This window comes from Brassica napus, chromosome C6, assembly GCF_020379485.1.
Source record: "Brassica napus cultivar Da-Ae chromosome C6, Da-Ae, whole genome shotgun sequence".
In the NCBI taxonomy this organism is placed as follows: domain Eukaryota; kingdom Viridiplantae; phylum Streptophyta; class Magnoliopsida; order Brassicales; family Brassicaceae; genus Brassica; species Brassica napus.
Genome location: NC_063449.1, coordinates 26,404,394 through 26,411,721, shown reverse-complemented (window position 1 = coordinate 26,411,721; position 7,328 = coordinate 26,404,394). Strand labels below are relative to the sequence as shown.

At 37.7% G+C, this 7,328-nt stretch overlaps 1 non-coding gene across 1 annotated transcript; it reads right to left on the bottom strand.

Moving 5' to 3' along the window:
* Positions 1 to 6,244: 6,244 nt before the first annotated feature.
* On the bottom strand, positions 6,245 to 6,351 carry LOC125589451. The gene has a single exon (XR_007325638.1). It is a non-coding gene; the product is annotated as a small nucleolar RNA R71 (small nucleolar RNA).
* Positions 6,352 to 7,328: the final 977 nt, after the last annotated feature.

Here is a 7,328-nt window from a genome sequence, read left to right as displayed (position 1 = left end):
AAATTCTATTTTAAAATATAGTGTTATTAAATGAATGATTTAAATTCAGTTTTAAAATTCAGTGTTATTCACTTTTTAAGGATTTTTAAAATTCTTTGTATTTTGAATTGATTTCAAATTCTTATGGAGTCTCACGAATAAATGATTGAACTTAAAATCTAATGCATACTGCAGAAATTTTAAAATCCGTCAACTTAAACTATCTTAAAATTTACAAAACATTAATAACTGACTTTAGATTAGGAGTGTTCAATTCGGTAAAACCGAACCAATTAAAACTGAACCAAACCAAAATAAAGAAAGTGGTTTGAATTTGGTAATACCGAACAAACTGAATTGATGTTATCTTTAAGAAACCACAATATATGAATATGGTTCGGTATATAAACCGATCCAACCGAATAAACCGAATAAATATATTAATGAAAATTTATTAGTATACTTATATATAAATTGTATAAAAAATTATATTATATGCATTATTTAATTTATTAATATGATATTCATAATTACAACATTGATTTTAATAATTTTTTTTTTCGTTTTATGTTAACCTTTTATTTTTCTCATTTTCATCAAATTAAATAAAACTTGATTTTTATTTTTATTGGTAAATATTTGTGCTAAAATATATTTATATAATAATATTATGATATTGCTATTTTATTATTTTTATTTTAAAAGTTAAATAAACGTAAAATATTATATTTAAAAGTTAGAGTAAAGAATATATATATATATATATATGTTTTAATAAATTTGATTTCTAATCATATAAACTAATTTATTATCAAAGATAAATATAGTTGTATGGTATTTGGTATAAGTTCGAATAAACAAAAAACCGATGGTATACAAAAGGAGCCAAACCAAATTAGATATGGATCCAATATGGTAGCTAATTTTTATAAACCGAAATACCAAAAACCCGAAAAAACATAAGAGCATTAATGTCAAAAACGGGAATCATTCTAATATCTACTTACCTTTTATTTTAGAAAGTGTTGTATCAGAAGAGCATTAATGTCTCATAAATCATTCATATGATAAACTTGAACACTACTCCAAGTTGTCACAAATGAATAAGAACACAAATCACTTTACATGTCGAAACACATGGACCAAATGAAATTCCTAAGCTTTTGATTTTTGAAATATTTCATACCGGCCGTTGTATATACAATATTTACACATATAAATATAAATTTAACCACATGGACTGTATGAATATCTGTGTTACCTAACTATATGCATATATATATATATATATATATATATATATATCAGTCTAATAAAGAACGAAATGTGGTCCTAGATCACAAAATATAATTGGAAAGGATTAGTTAATTGTCTTGCAAGATTTATAATTTACACTCGCCATTATTATTTGATATATATATATATATATATATATTTTTTCAATACTTACTTTATATTTAACTGGTTCATTTCATGTCAATAGTGATATGATAATAATACACAGACATGGAGCTGTAAACAATGCATGGTAAGATAAATGCAGCTACAATGATTATACGGTCATGTCACGCCAAAGTGTTATCAAACTATAATTCTTATTCAAAATTCTTAATTTTAGTTGGATAAACAGTCGACATTTGAAAAGAAACGTTGCCAACGTAGAACACCAGTTTTTTATTGATGTTATTTCATCGTGTAAATTAGCAAGAATATTACACTCTTGATTAAACTTAACGAAAGTTGGTTTAGCTGGAATATATAAAATGTCAATAATAAATTACGTTGTGATGTAAACGGGAGTGAATTAAGACATTAATCTTATATTGATATAAAAGCCCATTAAAAAGCCGCTCTCGAGACAATATATTATGTTGGTCGGTCAATATATTCAATGGCATAAATCGTAATTACTCTAGTAAGTGGAGGATATTTTTAAAAGTGCTGTGAGAGAAGCTGAGAGATTGCACGTTACTATAAGTTTCCAACTTCAAAATGTTTCTCGATTAATATATAGGGATACGTTCAACTTGATGCGTTCTAAGGAACGAACACTCGACCGGATTGATAAAGAATGGATATGAACTCTAAAGGAGAACTGGATGGGATGAATGGTGACACAAAAGGCTGCGGAAAGACCTTTTGATACTACCAGACTTCGATCGTTGCCGAATGTGACGCACCGGTCTAACAAAAGAAGGATCGAAACTTGGAGATAACCTCACCAAGAAACTAAGAAGTGTTCAAAACAAAAACAAAGTGATAAACTCATAAAAAAAGGGAAAACAATATGTTTTATTTCGTGGCTTATGAGCCATATATATAGGATTTGTAGTCAAAGAAAGCCATAAACAATTATGGGAAATACAAACCTAGGAAAAGACAACATTGACTAGAAAATAATAAAGGGAGTCAAAGTTGGTGAAATTGATGAAGACTGGTCAAATTTACTTCTCCTTATGTCCAGGTTCATTCTGGTCATGCTGGTACTTGGTGTAAGGATCAGGACGTGATCAGGATGATCCACACGGTCTGTCGGGTGATTAACACGAACGGACTGAACTATCGGATGATCTGCTGAACCAAGTTGTGTACTGTTGTGAAACAAGTCCTTGGACAGCTCAAGTATCCATGCCTTAGTGAAATATGAAAGATAAAAATCCATCATAGGGTCGGACACTGAAGCAAGAACTTTAGTGCAGCCTTCGGGACACGCGGGATGCACCAAAAGGGCCATAAGGGAAAATCTGTGAACATCTTTAGATTCTTCTCGTTCCAAGTGGATTCTGACTCGACGATCAGTCTTAGAATGTTGAAATGGTTGGGAAAGAAGCGATGTGGGTCAATTAATTCCACCACTAGGTCGTGGTTCAAGACTGAGCTCCATTACGGGCGTCCGTGGGTCGATGCAGTGGACAGCACGTGCGATACGATCAGAGTGATCGGATGGGACGGTACGGACGGTCTGATCAGCACGATCCAATGGGAAATTATGATCAGCATGGATGGAAAGATCAGATGGACTATCACAGGCAGAGGGACTGGCATGATCAGACATGAAAACCTCGGTTTGGTCGAGCTGGTTGACAAGAATGCCACCTTGGGCCATATCCATGATCCGAGCCGGTCGATGCTCGATCTGGGTCACATCATATTCTCCTTCTTCAAAAGGATTTGTCCTCAAATCCATTGTACCTATATCCCTCAAATCCATTGTACCTATATCAAAAGGAAAGAAATCAGATACAAAAGAATTAAAATTTAAGGGAAATTCAGTGAATGAAAAGATTGGACAGAAACTTCCTTGGAGTTTTGAAGTCGTTTTCATCAAGTAATTCCAAGTCCTTTGGCGTCCATCATTGCTTGCTCTCCTTGGGAAATGATCATGCTTATCCTGTTCATTCAAAATAACTAGAGAAACCACATCAAATCTGATAAAGAAAAAATCAAAGGGTTTCTCTATCCTCAAGACATCTAAAACAGGATCCAAACTCTTAGGATAATCTTCAAGCACGTGGGCAAGCATCAAGCAAGTAAACTGGTCACCAAAAATTGGTTTATCAATTTTAAAATTAGGCCAAGCTGTGAAACGGTTAGGGAAAGAAATAGACAATGCCAAATCTGAAAAATTCTCATCATGAACGAAATCAAATTGATTCTTTGGCCTAAGTAATTTCGGTTCATGCATTTTTCTACACCAAATCTCTTTCAAAGCACAGCTTAAGTAAAACAATTCACGAAAAGGTTTTAAGCAAAACGTTTTTCAACCAAGTAAAGATGTGTTTTCTTTTGGAAATTCTCGGATTCAAAACGTTTTCATGATGAGCAGAGACAATCAACCCATGATCCTTACAGTGCTTTTGGCTTGGACAGGAGGTTGGCGGAGGAAACACCTTTGGTTCATGGAGGATCGGTTTTGGTTCAGGCCGCTTCTTTCTTGGGCCCGAATCTCCTTTAGAAGTCTGGTACTCGCGGATAGACGGGCTGGAGAACCTCCGGTTTGGAAAATTCATAACCCCTTCCTCCTTGAAGCTTTTCAAGTGATTCAAAGCCTCAGTGAAATCTTGGTGAGTTGTCTTTCCAGGGAAATTGGATTCATGACAAAAGACCTTCTGAATGTTGAGATATCCATTTTGGACTGAACTCCTGTCGCTGGCATCTCCAAGGTAGCCGGTTTGGACCACAAAGCTTCTCCAAATCTCAGGCTGTTGGGCACGATCAATGCTTTCATTTCTCAGAATCTGAACCTCTCTTTCCTAGATACTCAAAACAAACACTAAAAGACCAGGATCAAATGTGAAGGACAAATACTTGTTCAAATCAAAAATCAAGATATCTTTTCCAAGAACAATGATATATGGTGTTTTATACATCTTGTATATATGCTTTTAAATTGGTTTTCAAGTCTTTATCGAGTCTTTCTAGTCCTTTTGGAGTCATTATAGGTCTGGAATTGCATTGGATGGGAGATGGACCAGCTGGAACAAAAGAGGCAGAAAACAATGCAATTTGGTGGTTTTCACGCAGAACAGCCAGATAGCGGAGCAACCCGAGTGACTGTTCCGAGTGAGTGTTTCAGCGGCAGAGATTTTTAAGGAAACTACAATCATTACGGGATTTGCCCTAATTATCCCTATTTTATCTCCCAGCCGCTTGTGTCTTTGATATATCATATTTTCTGTTTCTCTTTATCATTTTACGCTAGTTTACAGAGAGGAACCAGACCCGAAAACTCCATTGTTGGATTTGCTTATTGTAAAGGGAGAAGGATCTCTACACTCTTGAGAAGAATCCTGAATCCTATCTCTTTTATTTTATTGATTCAGGATGTTTTCTTCATCTGTTATCTCTGTGTTCTCTGTAGCTATGGCTGAGTAGTCAGCTTGCTTAGTCTAGGGTGTTGGGGTGTTAGATTCGTGAGCTTGACATAAATAAGTTATAAATCGACTGTCTTCATTCACTGTTGTTCTTAAGGCTTGCATCAAGTTAACCACTTAGTGCCTGATTCTAGGTTTAATCTATTCATCAAAAGTGTTATAGGTTGCTAGACATAACTTGAATGAGCATTGCATCCCTAACCAGCGAAAGTTAGATGTTAGGGTGTTTTGTGAACATATCGGACTTGACCTCTATTGCTTGCTGTCGCATCTTGATCCAAACGAGAGTTTAGGTATCAAGATTGATCAGCATAGGGAGCAGTACCACGACAGTGGACTGTTCTACTTGAGTGATCCGAGTTCTAGACTTGCTCTTAATTAAACTTGAATAATTGTTTGGCTCACACTTGCTTAACACCCGATCAAACCACCCTAGGCTAGCATTTTAGTTATCTGAATACTTTAATTAATCTTGTTACTTGTTTCTCACGAAACCCTCAAATCTTTAAACCCCCATATTGTTTTAGCTTGATATTGATCCCATAAGATAAAGTGTAATAGTTGGTCTCTGTGGATTCGATCCTAAAGTGCTACATCGACATACCATTCGATTGTGGTAGTGTGCACATTAGGTTAATTGGTGTGCGTATACACATAATATCAATTTGGCGCCGTTGCCGGGGACCATCTTTTTACCTTTATTTTTCGGTTATTTATTTAGTCTAAGACCTCTAACTTGCTCTATCCTTTTTGTTGCAGCTAATTTTTCAGGTGCATTACCAGTAGACATACTCGGAGAAACGCACAAGGAGAGTTAGTTACATTTACCAACCAGGAGCTAGCAAGGTTACAAAGAACAAATCGTCAACAGCCAAGGCAAACCGACACTACTATGGGTGATCACGCCAATCAGGATGATCTCACTGCGGCTATGGCACTCATGCAGCAGCAGATGCAACAAATGCAGCAGACCATCCAAGCTCAGCAGGATGCTGCTGAACAGGCTGCTCTCGCGCGGCAGGAACAACAAGCGCAGACTGTTCCAATCGGGCAGAGAAACATTCCTTGCAACATCCCTACTACGCGCTCTGCCATTGTTCCTCCACTCTGCACCAGGCAGGACTTCGAGATCAAGCCTGCTTTGATCGGTCTAGTACAGAGAAAGGTGTTCTCTGGTCTCTCTACAAAAATTCCAATGGAGCATATTGAGAGCTTCGAAAAAGTCTGCAGTTTCACTCGCGTAAATGGTGTTCCACCAGACTACATCACGTATCTCTCTTGATGGAAAAGCTGCACGGTGGTTGAACTCTCTCCCTACCGGCTCTCTCACTTCATGGGAACAGGTCCGATCAGCGTTCCTCAGCCATTTCTACTTTAAGGCGAGAACAGCTGCATTGAGGAACAAGATCACCTCCTTCAGACAGCTCACTGATAAGCCTTTCTGCGACACATGGGAGCGCTTCAATGACTATCGCAGAGAATGTCCTCACCATGGATTAGATGATGATTACCTCCTGGACATTTTCTGTGATGGAGTGGACTGGAAATACCAAGGTGCTCTAAACTCTGTGAGCAATGGAGACTTCATGACTCAAACCACTAATGGAGCGTTTAAGCTGATTGAGAACATGGCTGCTAGCTCAACTAATAAGAAAGAGGAGAGTGATTGCTCCAAGAAAGGGAACAGTTCTGACACCCAGAAAATAGATGAGCTGACTGCCAAGGTTGATCAGCTACTGAAAAACAACCAAGGGCACGTCTTCAACATGGAGCAAGCTACAGCAGGGCATATTCAGAACCAGAACAAGCGACAACCGCAGACCAATCAGCAAGCTGTTCCAGCTAACGGGAACAGTCAACCAGAAGAGCTGAAGGGTCTGGGTATGATGATGCAAGAGCTATTGCAGGGTCAGCAGGTTCAGGCCAAGGCGTTGAATCTGGTAACCACGGAAATAGACACCAAGATGGGCAATATGTTCACTGAGCTGAATAACAAGTATGATAATCTTGCGATCCATATAAGAAAGATCGATGTTCAGCTTGCTCAAACAGTTGAGAGTGTCAAGAGGCAACAAGAGACGCTCCATGAAAGAACTGATAAAAATCCTAAGACTGAGCACTGTAATGCAATAGAGCAGCAGTTCGCTGAGACTGCTCCAGGCGCAGAAGAGAGAGCAGAGCAGTCTGCTAGCTCTGGATTGATTGCTCCTAGCGAACCTGCTGAGACTCCACGATCTCGAGTCTATGTTCTCAAGGTTCCCTATCCAATTCCACCTAGACATCTGATGGATCCCATTAGTGAAGAGCAGCTGATAGGTTTTAACAAGATGGTGAGAAGGCTTCCTAAAGAACTTGCATTTGAAGATGCTCAGCAGATTTGTCCATTGCTCAAGTTTTTTAGAAACTGTAGAGAGACTCAAGAGGAGATCAAGGTCCTCTATGCCAAAGCTCTGTCTACACCAGCACTGAAGGTAT